The sequence below is a fragment of the Ambystoma mexicanum genome, chromosome 3p (assembly GCF_040938575.1).
Source record: "Ambystoma mexicanum isolate Mex_15411 chromosome 3p, UKY_AmexF1_1, whole genome shotgun sequence".
NCBI lineage: Eukaryota > Metazoa > Chordata > Amphibia > Caudata > Ambystomatidae > Ambystoma > Ambystoma mexicanum.
In genome coordinates, this window is record NC_090925.1 from 1,125,033,664 (window position 1) to 1,125,052,270 (window position 18,607).

Genomic DNA, 18,607 nt, shown 5'->3' on the forward strand with positions numbered 1-18,607 from the left:
GGACAACAACTGAGAATAACATGGTGCAGGACCAGAGAGTTAAGAATGGACAATACACACACCCCTAGAATAGGCACACTTTCTTTTCATTAATTTCGGTATTCATTGAGAAAGTAAGGACTGTCCAAGCAACATGATTTTTAATAAACGCAATTCATTTCAAGACTTTTTTATCTGCTTTGTGAAATGGGGGGAGACTGAGCGATTATTCCTCCAAGGCTATTCTTTCATGTATTTCTGTTAAATGTAGCCAGACCTACCCACAACTGACAAGTGGGAATCCATCTACAATTACGCTGCTTAGTGATTCGAGAATCCATATAGTGTGGGAGCGATTGTTCTCTGTAGCACCCGCCGAACACTATAGGTGTGGAGCTTAACTTAACACACACTAACATAATAATAACGCATTTCTTAGGCTTTTCAGGTGAGTTTCACAGACTTTTGGATCAACACAAATAAGTATTAAAGGATAACAGAATGGGAATTATAATACGAATTGTCTTGATAATGTTTTCTGCCTTCTGCTGTCTCTACCTCTTTACACTCCTTGTTCTATGCGGATTGCTGTTTGCACATGTGAAAGCTTTGACCTTCACCAACGTGACCACAATTCATGCTTTAATGGAAGCCATATCTGGGAAGGTAATAAGCACTGCTAAAAAAGTAAAGAGAGCTAGACGCAGTGCAGGAGTAGATTTGAACAAGGTAAATTCCTACATAACTGATTTGGCCCGTATATCAAACAACATGTTGTATAGCCACATGGCCAAAGTGGGGAAGGAAACAACAAAAAAGAGCTGTTATGTCTGCTCTCTCATCTCCTATTGTTAGGCGATCCTCTGCACAGCGATCCACTGCACACCAGAACACTGCTCATATTTCCCCAACACCTTCCTCGGGTTCCCACACGACTCCCTCCAGGGTTCGAGGCTCATGTGATCCGGTTTACCCAAAGGACCGAAAGTTCCGTACCAGGTACGATTTACGGGCTCGATTGCAGCCCTTCCTGCACTGGCAGTTGCCATGGAGAACATACAGCAGAAGGGGCGGCGGAACACCTCCACGTCGATCGTTCACTTGCTCACGTGATTCAGAGCGGCGTTTCCCACGTGACCTTGGTGGACGTCACATGACCCCGAAATGCACACGTGACCTTGGTGGACGTCACATGACCCCGAAACGCACAGTATATAAGGCTTGATGCACGGAACACTCATTGCTTCTCAGCTGTCTTCAGACCCTGTTTGGCGCTACGTTTTGGATAACACTACTGGTTTACCTTGATCTTGGAACTCTCACTTGGACTCCTCGGATTATCCTTTTGTACCTTTGCTTGGAACTGCTTACCTGTTGATGGATTTCTGATTCGACCCTCACTTGTCTTTGGATCATCCCTTGGTACTTTGTTGAACTTCTACGCCATTTCCCTTCTGGGATTCAAGTTACGCCCTTAGCTCTACAGGTGGCCTATCCTGTATCCACGCTTGACTTCGGTCCTCTCGTTTTAGGGACCGCTTCATCTGAGTCTTGAACCTCCCTCCTAGGTTTCCTGGGTTTTCCAAACACCGGATAGGTAAGACTATTCAGATCTTTTTGTGATATATGTATATTGTGATTGCCTGGTATTTAACCTCGTTCTTTTGCAGCAGCATCGGTGTTCCAGAGGTTCCGTGGATCCGGGAAGTAACATCTCCCACCTGTGGCCTCAAAGGTCGCACAGCGGGTTTCTTTTAATTCCCCTGTGCGTCACTTGGGGACAGAGGTCTCAACGGTCTACACGATACTCAAGTCAGAACAGACTGAGAAGCAGTATAGTCGTGTTAGATAATGCAGGGGTCCACGGAAGAACCCATAGCTGCTTTAGTTCAGGCAATTACAGTATTAAGGGCAGATATGGCCGCCGCTCATACGGTGATTCACCAAAGGCTAGATTCCATACAGAGTGTTCAGCATTCCCTTCCTGCAGATTCTGAATTCGGGGATGCTGCCACTTCAACCACACCTCCTCCGTTGGCAAGTACCCCAGCTCCAACTCCGGTGGTCCTCCCAACCCCTTCCCCTTTGGCCGCTCCTGAACGTTATCAAGGTGATCCCAAGAAGTTCAGGACTTTCATCAATCAGTGCAAGTTACATTTCCTGTGTAGACCTCTGGCCTTTCCTAATTCCACTGCTAAAGCGGCCTTTGCCCTTTCCCACCTGGCCGGAACAGCCGCCGCTTGGGCTAACCCTTTACTGGAGAACAATAGCCCGGTTCTCTATGATTTTGATTTGTTAGTTCTAGAGATGTCTCGAGTCTTCGATACCCGACACAAGGCACAGTCTAGGGATTTGGAGTTGTTAGAACTAACCCAGGGTAGAGGGACCTTGATAGATTATATCACCCGTTTCAACCAATTGGTCGCCGAGACATCATGGCCAGAAAGCAAGCGGGCGGTCATATTCTCTAGGGGGCTGAATAATGCAATGAAAGACGCCTTAGCTGTGATTCCTTCCGTGACTACTCAGTATCAAGAACTAGTGGATCTTGCCCTGCAGGTAGATGCACGTCGAGCAGAGCGCAGAGCTGGTTGGGTCTTTCTTCTCATCCTACAGTTGTTAGTACCCCTGCTTCTAGCTCTGAGGAACCTATGCAAGTGGGAGGTTTACGTAGTCCTATCACGACATCTGAGAGAGAACGTAGGAGAGTGGATAATGCATGCTTTTATTGTGGCACCACGGGGCATTATGTGAAAGAATGCCCTCGACGCCCCAAGAAGTCTCAGGTTTTTCAGACAGCTCGACCTTAGATCCAGAGACCAGGTCGAGTTCCCAATCTTCATCTTCGGGAACCACTCTTGCTTTTGCTCGTGTCCAGCCCATCTTTGTACAGGCCACTCTTTGTCCTTCTACGGGTATCTCTCATGCAGTCACGATCATCATTGACTCTGGTGCCACTGGGAACTACATAGATATTGCTTTAGCCCATTCTCTCAATCTACCTTTAGTGGTAAAGACCCGACCTGAACCGGTTCAGGCTGTAGATGGCACTGCACTAGTCTCTGGTCCCGTCAGACACCAAACTGCTCCTCTATTATTGACCATACAAGATATTCACACAGAGACGCTAAGTTTTGACTTGATCACCACACCTCAATTCGGTATCATATTAGGAATACCATGGTTGCGTGAACACAATCCTCTGATCAATTGGCAAACAGGCACGGTGCTCTTTGAGTCTGAAATCTGTCAGAACTATTGTCTCCAAACCCATCAAGTAACAGATACTCCATCACGGGCCTTGGGAGCTCTTGCTCAACTCACCTTGAATGATGATGGTTCAGAGGTTGTGAATTCACACACCGTTGGAGGGGTAGTTACCGGGATTCCATCTGAATACAAAGCATTTGAATCAGTTTTCGATCGCGGTTCTTCCGAGGTGCTTCCTCCACACAGACCATATGACTGCCCGATTGAACTAATCCCGAACTCTACCATTCCTTCGGGTAGGATTTATTCTCTGTCCCCCTCGGAAGAACAAGCATTGAAACAGTATGTACAGAATGCCTTACGACTAGGACATATCCGCCCCTCTACTTCACCAGCTGCAAGTCCTATTTTCTTTGTACCTAAGAAAGAGGGGGACTTACGTCCTTGTGTGGATTACCGGTGTCTTAACGCCATCACGAAAAAAGATAGGTATCCAATTCCTTTGATTACACCTCTTCTGGACCGTTTATCCCATGCCTCCGTTTTCACCAAGCTGGATCTTCGCGGCGCATATAATCTAGTGCGCGTTCGCAAGGGCGATGAGTGGAAAACTGCCTTTTGCACCCGTTACGGCTTGTATGAATATCTAGTCATGCCTTTTGGTCTATGCAACGCCCCGGCAACATTCCAGCGTTTTATGAATGACATATTCAGAGACATTCTGGACGTATACATGGTTGTTTATTTGGACGACATCTTGATCTTTTCACGGAATCTTGATGACCATGTAAAACATGTCCGGGAGGTCTTATCCCGTTTGAGGGAACATTCCCTATTTGCCAAACCCGAGAAATGTCAGTTTCATAAAATGTCTGTTGAGTTTCTGGGCTTCCACATTACCCCTGGGGCACTATCCATGAATGAATCCAAGGTTAAGGCAGTCCTAGATTGGCCAGTACCTCAGACACTCAAGTCCTTGCAGGCCTTTTTGGGCTTCGCCAACTTTTACAGGCGCTTTATTTCGTCCTTTTCCACAATTGTGGCCCCACTTACCGCCCTGACCAGCCCTCAGGTACCCTATCAGTGGCAGAAGGAACATCAGGAATCTTTTGAGGCTTTGAAAACCGCTTTCACCACCGCACCGATTCTCCAGCACCCCAATCCCAATCTTCCATTCATAGTTGAGGCGGATGCCTCTTCTTTTGCCCTCGGTGCGGTGTTGTCTCAGACATGTCCTACAACAGGCAAATTGCACCCGGTGGCATACCACTCCCGTAAGTTTTCCAATACTGAGACCCATTATACTGTAACGGAGAAGGAACTTCTGGCTGTCATGGACGCCTTTCGTGTCTGGCGCCATCACCTTCTGGCAGCTAAGCATCCAATCACTGTATACTCAGATCATCAAAATCTACAGGATCTGGCCTCCTTAAAGTGTATCAATAGCAGACCGGTCCGGTGGCATCTCTTCTTTTCCGCTTTTGATTTCCACATTACTCATCGTCTTGGAAGCTCTCATGGAAAAGCGGACGCCTTGTCACATTCTCCGGGTGGAGTCGAGTTGCCAACCTTCCCCGATACTGTTCTTGGTAAGAGTCATGTGATTTGTCTCTGCACTCCCTCTCTGTCATTGTTGGATTCTGTACGAGCCTGGACGAGCAATCATTCCGACGAACTGCGGGATTGGGATCCCATATATTGTGATGGTTTGCCTTTCGTGCATGAACATCTGTTCCTTTCCACGCCTGACACTCGTAACCTGGCCCTTGAATGGTCTCATGATGCTCCCTTTAATGCTCATCCCAGCCAGGAGCGCACTATGGATCTCCTAAAGCGCTGGTGCTGTTGGCCCTCTATAAAGCGCGATGTGGAATGCTATGTCAATTCATGCGCTGTTTGCGCTCAGGCCAAACATCAAAGAGGTCGTGCAGTTGGACTGCTGCTTCCGCTTCCGGTACCTCCAAGACCTTGGCATACACTGACGATGGATTTCGTGACCGATCTCCCCAAGGTACGAGGTTTTGACTCCATCTGGGTGGTGGTAGACACGTTCACAAAAATGGCTCGCTTTGTTCCTTGTAAGGGGATCCCTTCAGCCCCAGTCGTGGCAGAGTTGTTTTTTGAATCTGTGTTCATGTTGTTTGGGCTTCCTTCGGTCATTATTTCCGATCGTGGGTCACAGTTCACCTCTCGTTTTTGGAGATCTTTGACTAAATTACTTGGCATCGATACCAGGTATTCTTCGGACTATCACCCTGAGACTGATGGGCAGACTGAAAGGACGAATCAATCCATGGAGCAGTATCTTCGGTGTCTTATCTTGCAGCAGCAGGCCTCCTGGTTGAGTGCGTTACGGCTTGCCGAGTTCGGATACAATAACGCGGCTCATTCTGCTACAGGTTTTTCTCCTTTTTACGCCCTCTATGGCCAACACCCCAAGGTCTTGCCTGTTCCTGACGCCTCTGTCTCTTTGAATCCTGCGGCCACGGCCTGTTTTAGGGATCTGTCTGCTGTTCATGCTAGTACTTTAGTCCATCTTACTGAAGCAAAGGCTTCTATGAAGTCCCGTGTTGACGGCAAGCGTCTGGCTGCTTCTCCCCTTGCGGTGGGTTCTAGGGTGTGGTTGTCTTCCCGTCACCTTCGCCTGGTGGGTTGTCGGAAACTTCTGCCTCGTTTCGTTGGCCCGTATGTGATCTCTCAGTTTGTGAATCCAGTGGCTTTTCGTCTGGTTCTCCCGAGTTCTTGGCGAATCCATCCTGTTTTTCATGTCTCTCTCCTCAAGCCATGTCCTGATTCTTCCCGCCTTTGGGCCCCAGCAGCCCCGGTGTCCCTGGCCTCCCCTGATGTTTTTGAAGTGTCGGCTATTTTGGGTTCCCGTTGGTTTAGGGGTAGGCTCCAGTATTTAGTGGATTGGAAGGGTTATGGACCGGAGGAGCGTTCTTGGGTTTTCGCATTGGATCTTGACGCTACTCGGTTGGTAGCTCGGTTCCATAAGGATCACCCGTCCTGCCCACGGGGTCGTGGGCCGTTGGGGGTGGGGCTATGTTAGGCGATCCTCTGCACAGCGATCCACTGCACACCAGAACACTGCTCATATTTCCCCAACACCTTCCTCGGGTTCCCACACGACTCCCTCCAGGGTTCGAGGCTCATGTGATCCGGTTCACCCAAAGGACCGAAAGTTCCATACCAGGTACGATTTACGGGCTCGATTGCAGCCCTTCCTGCACTGGCAGTTGCCATGGAGAACATACAGCAGAAGGGGCGGCGGAACACCTCCACGACGATCGTTCACTTGCTCACGTGATTCAGAGCGGCGTTTCCCACGTGACCTTGGTGGACGTCACATGACCCCGAAACGCACACGTGACCTTGGTGGACGTCACATGACCCCGAAACGCACAGTATATAAGGCTTGATGCACGGAACACTCATTGCTTCTCAGCTGTCTTCAGACCCTGTTTGGCGCTACGTTTTGGATAACACTACTGGTTTACCTTGATCTTGGAACTCTCACTTGGACTCCTCGGATTATCCTTTTGTACCTTTGCTTGGAACTGCTTACCTGTTGATGGATTTCTGATTGGACCCTCACTTGTCTTTGGATCATCCCTTGGTACTTTGTTGAACTTCTACGCCCTTTCCCTTCTGGGATTCAAGTTACGCCCTTAGCTCTACAGGTGGCCTATCCTGTATCCACGCTTGACTTTGGTCCTCTCGTTTTAGGGACCGCTTCATCTGAGTCTCGAACCTCCCTCCTAGGTTTCCTGGGTTTTCCAAACACCGGATAGGTATGACTATTCAGATCTTTTTGTGATATATGTATATTGTGATTGCCTGGTACTTAACCTCGTTCTTTTGCAGCAGCATCGGTGTTCCAGAGGTTCCGTGGATCCGGGAAGTAACATCTCCCACCTGTGGCCTCAAAGGTCGCACAGCGGGTTTCTTTTAATTCCCCTGTGCGTCACTTGGGGACGGAGGTCTCAACGGTCTACACGACACTCAAGTCAGAACACCTATGCCATGAATGCATTGAGAACATTTTGTTACGCTCACCTGGCTCCCACATGGGCGTCGATCTGGACTGGACAGCTGCGGCCTCCACCAATGTGATGCGTAGTGCCGAGATAACGGACTGGACTGGCCCACCTAGCTTCGTTTGCTTGGCCCGTAGGAATATTCTTCTGCAAATGGAGATAGGGAATTAACCACCCGTGGTGTTGAGCATTAACCCTCCCCCACTCCCGCTGTTCTCCCCACTGATCACCTTTGATGTCCCCTCTTATAGTCTCACCTGATGGTTTGGAAAGATGAGCTCTCCATCCTGCATTGAGCGCATGAGCGCGTTGATAATTAGTTGCTTCACTGGCTCGAAGGAATTGGTGAGTTCCAGAACAATATTGACTCTGAGATTCCCGCCAAGACGCCGTAAGTATGTAGTTCGTAAGAGTTCAAATGTCTGACTTTCACTCTTGTCTGATTCCTTGCAGGTTGCAGCTTGACCCTAGCGAAGAGTTCGTCGTGGCAACCGGTAATATTCAGGTAAGGATTTGTATTATCCAACACAGTTCGATAAAATAATGTCAATATCTAACCTGTTGCTTTCTCCCTTATTCAGGCGCTGAGAGAAAATATGAAGTCTCTGGGAATAATGCCTCTGGCGGTAAAATCAGGTAAGTCTATTGTGGTGAGGAGGTTTCCCCTTGTTTGTTGTCCCTTTGTTTCACCTTGCTGTCCTTTTGTTTCCCCTTAGGGGCCGGGGTTCGGCGAGGATGCAGTGGAAGCTGTGCCGACCTGTGAAGAGGAATAGTACCCCCAATGGTAAAATCAGGTAAGTCTATGGGGGGTAACTAATATTGCCTCTGTGTATTCCCTTGGCTCACCTTGCTGTTCTTGTCTTCCCCTTAGGTGCCGGAGTGCGGCGGGAGCATGCAGAAGGATGCAGTGGAATGTGAAGATGCTGCGAAGGCCGGTGAGTTCAGCGTGGCGCTGCTGCAGGCGAGGCAACGCGCATAAAATAACTTCTTTCTTCCAGCTCGAAGGCGCGATGGATCGGGAATTCAGGTAAGGATCAAAGGTATTGCTCTTGTTCTAACCTTTTCTCCTTCTCTCCCCTTTTTCTAGGAGCTCTGTACTCGAGGTGTGCGTGGCAGAAGACTGGATGCAGACTTGCAGGCACGGTGAGCGTTACGCTGCTGGATGCAGAATAACGCGAAGCGTGTGCTGCTCTCTGGGCGTAGTTTAAATAGCCTCCAAAGTAGTTCCAGGTAAGTATTCCTCCCCAGCCCCACCCGAGTAAAAAATAGTTGCTTAGGTAAAGTAGTCCCTTCCAAGCCTCCTTTGGCTTGGAGCTCTTGCAGCATGGTCTGCATCAGGTGAGTTTGCAGCAGGATCTGCATCAGGTAAGTTTTAATCTATGAGCCTGGCGCCTATGGCGCCAGGACTGACTCTCCATACGAGCCTGGCGCCATAGGCACCAGGACTGCACCCAAATAGCCCCTAGCAGGGGTTGTTGGATTTGCTTAGTATAACTTGATGCCTGCTTCCGGGGTTGCTAGACTTGGTCTGGGTCCCCGGGGGTAGGCATCATGACACAAACCTAAGGCAGCACCCACAAGTCCGCCCTCAGCCAAGTTCAATGTGGAGCACCAACCTACTTCAACTCCTCTGGCCTGGGACCGCCATGAAGTACACCTGCCAGACATCCTCCTCCTACATGAACACCCGGGAGCAGTGCCACTGAATCCAGGAACGTAACCTCTTCCATGACTCCCTGTTGGATCACACTCAGCTGCATAGCAACAGGCAACCATACTTTTACAGCAGCTAGACTCTGGTCCCTCGATCTACGTGTGACATAGTGCACATGCGATGTGCCTAGCCCAGTTATTCAGAGTGAGGCCACATCCCTCCTCAACATCCCCAATGCCAATGAGCCTGTGGAATTGGGTGAAATGAGGAGCCTGGGATTGTTATCTTTAGAAGAATCATAACACCCATTATTAGAATCATAAGACTCTCTGTAGAGAACCATTAGAGACACCATTACCCAATCATTAGAATCTTTGCTCATATTTGAAATGCACGTAAAGCCATTCACACATTGTTATGCTTTGTAGAGACACATTTAGAGATATGTTTGGTATGTCATGTATGTATGTATGTATGTTGAGTCACTTAGAATAAGTCTGCATTATGTAGTGCTTGTATTGTGAGAGAAATCGTAAACGCTAGAGAGCATTAGGCTGGCATTTGAATCCATTTTCTGATGGAGAGAGACTGCACGAGAGGGGGACTGCACTAGAGATCGGGAGAGCCACAGAGAGAGTTGGCTGGAGATGGTGCTTGGTGCAGCAGACTGATGGGCCTTGATGAGATCGATGAGGCAGAGAGAGAGCTTGGCAGTTGGCAGTCTTGAGGCCTGCCACTGACTGATTGAGGCCTGGCTGGAAAGACAACAGAATGGGAAGTATGGTTGAAGGAAGGAGAGGATTGTTGGATGCTTGAAGCTTGCATTAGATTACATTAGAACCACACACTTGCAGCACAGGCTTACATAGTTACTGCATGGTAGCTTTGCACCAGAAGTATAAAAGGTGCAAATTAGACATAGCATTAGAACTGCTTGCATTGTTATGCATTATGCTTAGCTGTGTGTATATAAATAAATGTATCCCATTGTTATAAATTGAATCGATTCTTTGTATTTTCTTTGTGTCTTAATGTTATTTGTTATTTGTGTAAGTAAACACAGTGCACATAGGGCCTGATACAAATGCTGTCAAGGGTGGGTATAGTGATCCATAACCCCCTAGGAGATTGTCTGAAGACCGGAGCGTGCTTGCCCAAAAAGGGGGGGGGACACGATGGTTAGGGGTTTGGGTTTTTCAGACTGACAAATGGAGGGGACACCCGGATTTTTCACTCAATGCTGACTGATAGAGATAGGATGTTTTGCAGCTGGTCTGCTGGTCTGCTGGCATACTTATCGGTTTTGCAAGAGTCGAAGTTTGAACATCTTGTCTGTGCCACTGTGTTTTGTTTTCCTGTTAGTTCGTCGTGTGAATAGAGATTCTTTTTGTTTCATGTTTTGTCTGTCTTGGCATGCTGTCTGCAATTTCGTTCGTCGTAGGAAGGGGAACGTAATTGTTTGACCTTGGTTGCCGGAATTGCTTGACATTAGTTGACAAATGATTGTATGAATAAATGTACATTAATTCACCGAGTGAGAGATACAGTTTTTTTCTTAAAGACGCTCGGAATAATTGAAACTGCAGAATGAGTTAATTTCTTAGTGACCTGAAGGCAATAAGAAATCAGCTTAAAAATACACTTGCTTCCTGGGATGTATCACAGGGATCAACTGTATTGAAAGTGAAAAGTGACATAGCTATGAGAGAATGGAGCCCACATATTGTTGACTTGCACTCAGTAATATGTTGTCTCAGAGATGTGATTAATAACTGGGAAAATGTCCTATTGAAAGCATCAGACCCATTGAATTCAATTTCATCAGCAGTGATGGGCAGGAATATAGTTCATGTTGTTCATGGGGAGAAAATGTTACCTCAGACTAATGGAAGAGATAGTGCATTTTTGACAGACATGTGCAGTGTGCCTAGAGAATTGGCTAGGGGAATGCATAGAGGCTTTGCCTATGAAAACTTGAGGTATTGTGAAACTGTGTCATTAGAGAGCATGTTGCATGAAAAGAGTTGTGTGCATGAAGAGAGTTATGTGCAGATCTTTGATTTGAATAGGAATAATGACAGTTTTTGCAGCAGTGAAACTGCCAGTATTTTGATTCCTACGTTTTCGAGTGAAAAAAAAATATTGTCCAATGACCTAGATATTTTGGAAACATTGAAAGGGAACACTGATAAAAGGAATCATGCTAAATTTGGATGTTTTGAAAGCTTGCATGCCTGGAATTTTCATAGTTTTAATGTGTGCATGGAAAGCATGTTTGTTGACATTCGAGATTGCGCGGGACTGGCAGACTGTGTATTTGAAGCACGAGTTAGCAGTGCATGTGTGAATGTGAATTATATTGTATATGAGAGAGGTTTTTTGAATGAAACTGATTTGATTTTTCAACATGGAATAATTCAGCTTTGTGAATTCTTAATGAAGAAAAATGGGGAGAGTGTTGTGACATTTAGAGGACATCGAAGTGATACAGAAGGAAATGCAGGAGTGGAATTGAATGCAGTTGTGACATGGTTGGAGTATGTGAAACTGGTTGTTTTGTTTTGCTTTGAAAAAGATCGCAATGGAATGGATGGAGTCATGCATTAAGCATGCATGCATTATGATGCATGGTTAGGCAGGCATGGTGAGACAGGCACAGTAGTTAGAGGCACTGACACATTGATGAGACACAGGAGGGAGATAGAATGGATGTTTTTGAGAGACATGGGAAAGTGTAGGACTAGCAGATGTGCACTTCAACACACAATGAGAAATGCAGCATTTTATTTCTTTGGTTTTGAGAAAACGCCAAAAACTGAGTAAGACTGATTCTTGCATTTTTGTTTTTCTTTGCATGAAATATGGAGAGACATCTTGACTAGACCGAGATCGCACAGAGAGAGAGATCGCATTAATGACCAGACGAGATGGCATCGCCGCATGAAATGACCAGACCATGAGACAGCAGCATGACGCCTGAGAGCAGCATGTCCAGATGACCGGCATGATGACCAGATGAAATGACCATAAGTCTGTATTATGTAGTGCTTGTATTGTGAGAGAAATCGTAAACGCTAGAGAGCATTAGGCTGGCATTTGAATCCATTTTCTGATGGAGAGAGACTGCACGAGAGGGGGACTGCACTAGAGATCGGGAGAGCCACAGAGAAAGTTGGCTGGAGATGGTGCTTGGTGCAGCAGACTGATGGGCCTTGATGAGATCGATGAGGCAGAGAGAGAGCTTGGCAGTTGGCAGTCTTGAGGCCTGCCACTGACTGATTGAGGCCTGGCTGGAAAGACAACAGAATGGGAAGTATGGTTGAAGGAAGGAGAGGATTGTTGGATGCTTGAAGCTTGCATTAGATTACATTAGAACCACACACTTGCAGCACAGGCTTACATAGTTACTGCATGGTAGCTTTGAACAAGAAGTATAAAAGGTGCAAATTAGACATAGCATTAGAACTGCTTGCATTGTAATGCATTATGCTGAGCTGTGTGTATATAAATAAATGTATCCCATTGTTATAAATTGAATCGGTTCTTTGTGTTTTCTTTGTGTCTTAATGTTATTTGTTATTTGTGCAAGTAAACACAGTGCACATAGGGCCTGATACGAATGCAGTCAAGGGGGGTATAGTGATCCATAACCCCCTAGGAGATTGTCTGAAGACCGGAGCGTGCTTGCCCAAAAAGTGGGGGGCTACACGATGGTTAGGGATTTGGGTTTTTCAGACTGACAAGCCATGCCTGTCAATGAAATGTGAGCACATCCACATTGACAAGCAAGTGCCAAAGGAATGCAACGTACTATTAACTGAACCTTGAGTAGTGAATGGGTAGAGGTGAATGAGCTGCCACCAGTTACAACAAACATCGAAGCCACTTTGAAAATGTGGCAAGACACATGAAGAAATGAGTACCCATCCCCAATGAGGGACCCCAAACACCATTATGAAACATCTCACTCATCACTAAATGCATCCACACATTGACACCATTAGACATACATTCAAAAAGTCACTCAACCAACACTGACACACCAACATCAAACATGCAGTGCCCATTCACAAGGAATGGCATCAGACAACCATCCCTTGCCACCTCCACCGTATGAGGTCCCACCCTTACATGTGAACCCCATGTGTGATGCTGGAAATGCATCGGAGGGACAGGGCCTCCGTATCCTTGTCCTTTACTGCTTTTTATCGCGTGTTCTGTTGTGTTTTCCGTACAGGAGTTAATGTGGGACTCCTGGTGGTGCAGCTCTCTCTTTTGGTTTGGTGAACAGACCCGTGGGATACCCTTAAGGCACCCATGGGTAGGGGTGCAACCATGTGCCCATAGTGTATGTTTGTGGGCACCTGTGTGTGACCCACAGAGCAGGGTACGGGCTGGTGGCAGCCCCATGCTGAATTGACTGGTGCCCTGAGCGTCCTCCATTTTGGGATGCCCAGGCCCTGTCATTGGAATCGGTAGATTCCGGATGGAGACAAAATGGCCCCCATGGCCTCTTGCCTGCCATCACCTGCTACCTCGATCTTCCCAAAGTCCCGGGAAGCCCTGCCTCTGTCCCTTCCCCCTGACTGGCTGTTGGGTGGAAGTTCCATATATGGTAGTGTGGGGAAGTGCCGACCAGACTGGCTGGAGCCTTCTCAACGACTGTATGTTGTGGGTACGCCTGTGGGTGGGACCTGGGTTAATGGAGTGTGTGATGAATATGCATTCTATGTTGTGGCTGTCTAATATCTGGTGTTTGACACAATGGGTGAGACAGCCCTGCCCATAACCGGTATGAATGCAGCTTGGAGTGTTGAATGGCTCGGTACTTGTCCCAATACACATAACTGTTGTGAGTGTCTGTAGATGTCAGAATTCTTCCTCACAAACTTGACCCCATAGTGTAGAGGAAGAATTCTTTCTATCAATATACCTCTCTGAATGTACAAAGGAACATACAGAAAGATTGATTAATCGAAAGACTGGAATCCTTGGAGACCTCGTGGCTGTGAAAAAAGATACAGTAATTAATAACCTGAATTCTTATAACAAAAATTCGAACAAGATATCTATTACACTAACCTGTGAGGTTAGTGGCAAGACCCAGAACTATTAGGACAAGGACTCTAGTCAGTAGTAGTGGAACTTCCTGTAACAGAAACCACTGCGTGAGAACAGAATAGACTGAGGGATCAATGATACAAATAATAGCCTAACCCCTATGTTAGATAAACAGTATGAGGAGGTAATAATATCCCTTGGATAGCCAAACGTGAGAGAAAAATTCCTATCTAACCCGTATGGTTTGGAGTGACCCACTTCCCTGAACCAAAAGGTAAGCAAAAAATGAAGCACACGTTACCGTACCGCAATAGTTTCACTAGATCTCTCCCACGGTGCAGCTGAGGCTGAGTCCGGGTCTGGGTCTTCAACGAAGTCTACGGGGTGGCCAGGATGGAAAACACAACACTCCCACGTAGCAGCGGAGGCTGGCAGGATCCCGCGGTGCAGCTGAGGCTGAGAACTCCTATTCCCACGATGCAGCGGAGGCTGATACTATCCCGCGGTGCAGCTGAGGCTGAAACACTCCTATCCCGCAGGGAAGCGAGGGTTGAGAAAGTTATCGATACGAAAGTATGTGGAAATAACAAAAGTGAGTACACAAGAAAGGAACTCAAACGCGGAAAACCTGAAATCCGTATAGGCGTCAAAAAACAAGGGGTCAAGAACAGCAAGCCAAATACCAGTCCGAATCAAAAACACAAGCGGGCGGCGACTAGACCAAGGAGCAGGCAAGTAGAGAGTCCAGGGTCGAGTGCCGTACGTCGAAAAAACCAGAAGTTCCAGGTACCAAGACAGACTAGGGAAATCCAAATGCAGGTCCGAAAAACGTAAGCAGAAATCACAAAAAAGGCACAGATCGAAGCAGTATACCCAAAAAGCTCAATCAGTAGCACTGAACTTAGGACAGGGCAGAGTTTAAGAAGAGTAAGTCATGTGACTAGTGTTTGCTTCCTGAACGCCGACTCCCTCCCCTTGACAACGGCTTCCACCGTTGCCAAGGTAACTTCCAAGCCCTTCTGTAAGAATCGGGTCGGAAATGCAGGAATCTTTTGCTGTATTTCCGTATTAAATTAGGTTTAGCAAGACTCTTGGCGAATCGTGGAATTCTTGAAACCCGTCTCGAGTCCCGTGGCATGACAGTAGAGAAGTGAATGGCCTGAATGCACTGTGTGCCTGATTGGCTGCCTGCCTGCATGAATGCCCTTAGTCGTGATTGGATGCTTGAGTGTGACCCAGCGGAATGAATGGGAGATCAACAGTATATCTGGGGACCTCTTACTGCTGGGAAACGTGTTCGAAAGCTGAAGTCCACTACAACGAATAACTGGAGTAGCTGAAGCTTAACCTTGAGCCCTGCTGGAAAAGAAGAATTGCTGTTGCTCTCCTTCACAATCTGAAAGCTGCTGTGCTGCAAGGACTGACTCAGAGAGGACCTGGTAAGGCGCGCTCTTCCCGAGCTATGAGGGACCATCGTGCACAGCTGATCTTTGCCTAAGCTCCCTGGTAGATAGACCTTCGACAGGCTGCCCACCCGATACGGGGATTGCTGCACAACTCCAAGGAGAAGCACCCGGACTGATGTCCACCACTGTCGGTGACCGCTCTTGCCGACTGGAGGCCCTGTGCTCCCGTTGCCTAAGAACCTAATTGATTCAAGGACGCTCCCGTCCGCATCGTCGCCGCTGTATCCTGCCGGAGAAGGCCTGACCGTCGACGCGCTGAGGAGCATCCACCGGTGGGCTTCCCGCCACCCAAAGACCCCAGAGATGCCGACGACTCGACGGCCTTGCTGGGCCACAGTTCTTCAACTCTTTGCAGTCCAGAACTATTGACCTCGAGGTGCCCCGCACGCCTCTTCCTTGCAGGATGTTTACGCTTCCCCGTCAACGAGCACCGCTAAGAACGAAGCTGCCACCTCACCGTCATAGCTCGACCTGTTCTTCGTCGGACGTTCGACGACCCGTGACTCCTGCCTGAAAGGGAGGAAACTCAAGAAGGGTCGTCGATTCCCCAACGTGGAACGCTACAACGCCAAGGTACTTTGGGGTTGCAGAACTATTGGAAAGTCTAGTGGGAACAATATATGGACTGGGCTTGTATCTTTCTTCTACAGGTTGCCCAGGTGGGGGGATCTCCACACAGAGCTGCGTTTAACCGTAGTTACCAGTATTCTGCCAATTGCTCAACCACCTTGCTTTCCTTTCTCTCTCTACTGCTGGTTTCCCCTTTATTTCGATCTTTGTATCATTCTGATCGTATGCACTTTAAGGAGATCTAATAACGTTAGTGGTACCACTTTAGAATTGTACATATTTACCATTGTTGATTTCCGGAGTACAAAGTGAGTTATCGTGATCGTGTATATGACTTTGAATATTAATTATATAAAGACTGTGTTTTAACCGATACAGTGTGTGGACATTCCTACGTGGGTGCTTGGGGACTACACTCTACTTAAGAACCAGCTTGCATCACCTCCCGAGAAGCTAGGCCTTGATTGCTCGACTACATCTACCAATACTAGAGAATTTTGGCAGGGGTCTCTGTGTCTCTCCTCTACCATATAGAAAGCAGAAGAACAGACCCCCCTCCGGTCTTTACAACATGTCCACATGTCCAAGCCAATCAAAGTCACGCCACCATGCCAACCACACACAAACCACAACATTACCCAACACCCATGAAAATAGTCCCAAATGAAGTGCCATGTCAACCACAGCATACATGAATCACATAGCCAAGCACACCATGTACACAATTGGGCAACATGCCTGTACTGTAAAGCAGGGAAGTAGGCAAGCAACAGATGCGCATGGCAAAGATGTGGAAGACGTGATTCCCAAAACATCTCACCTCCCCACATCTACAATACACCACATACAATCATCGAACATGGATGCAAAATACAAAACATCACACACACGAAGCATGCACACAGAAGCCTCTGCCAGGATGGCAGCCCATGCCAACATCATTTCCATTTCGGCCCTGCCTATTGCCACATCACGTGCCTGCTGCACCTCCTCCTCTTGCTGCCTCAAAAGTGCACCTCCTGCATCACTTGCACCATCTGTGTGCCTGCTTTCCTCCTTCTACTGGCAACGCCCTCCAGGATGTGCTTCCTCGCTGTCACCATCTCCTGCTGCATAGCATTGCATGTACGGCGCAGGTACTCCCTCCAACTGGATGACAGTGCATTGTGAGGGGTCAGCAATGCAAGGCAAAAAACTGTTTGATATTTATTCACAAAATGCCATTTCATTAGACTAGAAAAAATACCAAAATGCCTCACTTGCCCTACCCTACTGTGGGATTCCCTACCTAACAAAACAAAGGGGAAACATTTTAACACATGAGTTCGGGCCCCCACACTAAACATTAAATACAAAAGACAATATATGGCAATTCAATTAACATCAATAATAACCTTCATAATATATTTGTAACCTTTTAGCAACCTCAGTGAACTCCCTTCCCCAGGATTCAAGGTGTATTCCTTTTCAATGTTCATCAAAAGAATATAAGGAAAATCCACATAGGTAGTAAAGTCTCAGATTAGTTCTTGAAAAGTCATTATCAAAGTAAAGATTTGTCAACCACAGTTTCAACAACAACAAAGGTTCTTCTTCTGATGGAATAAAGACCTTCCACTTCCTCAGGATAGCATCTACGTTTTTCTCAGCCACAATGCTATTTTACCGCTTGCATTTATCTAAGAAGATTTGACACAATTCAAAAAGAAATGCATCTTCCAGAATGGTAATGGAACACAGGTCTTGCTTAACAATGAATATTTGTCTATTGAGGTTAGAAAGCACAGTAGGTATATTTTTTAGGATGACTTCTCAGTTCTGTAGCTTCTTCTTCAACAACTTAATTTCTACCACAGTCTACCATGAGGATGTTCTCCTTGGCCTCACAGCATTCCACTTAATGAAGATTCCCCCTGCTAATACCGCAGGGAGCTCTTGATTCTATTAAAGACAAGGAGGCGAGCATTAAGCTTTCTCTTCTTTTTAATTCACTCTCCAGCAGTTTCAACAAACATCATATTTTGTGAAAACATTACAATATATATATATATATATTTTATTTTTTTTTAGAAAACTTCATATCCCATCATTCTCTGTAGTCCTGGCCTCTAGCCTCTGTGCCTTAGTCCTTCCTGTTCCTGTGTTCCTCCTCTTCTTTGACTGCTTAATTGTGAACCTTTGTAACCTTAACTAGCCAACGGGCTCAACCAGTTCACTTTCCCTGCTTCCTGCAGACTTCGACCTCTTGCTTCGGAACTTGCAATCCGATCGGAACAATTCCTTACTGCACTAGCTTTCACCCGTTCTTTTGGTCATCTCCTAGTGTCAGAAATGAAACCATAGAAATATGTTAGGGCTGGGAATACACACCCTATTTTCAGGAGAAAACGGACATCATGATTATGCACAATTCATATATCTTTCATTACAATATTCTTCCCGTTTTCAGTGTATTTGGGTCGGGAATTTAATGCTCGCCTCCTTGTCTTTAATAGAATCAAGAGCTCTCTGCGCTATTAGCAGGGGGAATCTTCATTCTATGTCAAGACGGAGGCGAGCATTAAGCTTGTTCAAAGCTTCTTGCCACTGCACTTGCTACCGTGCTGATTGGTCTAAAATAAAAAGTCCTA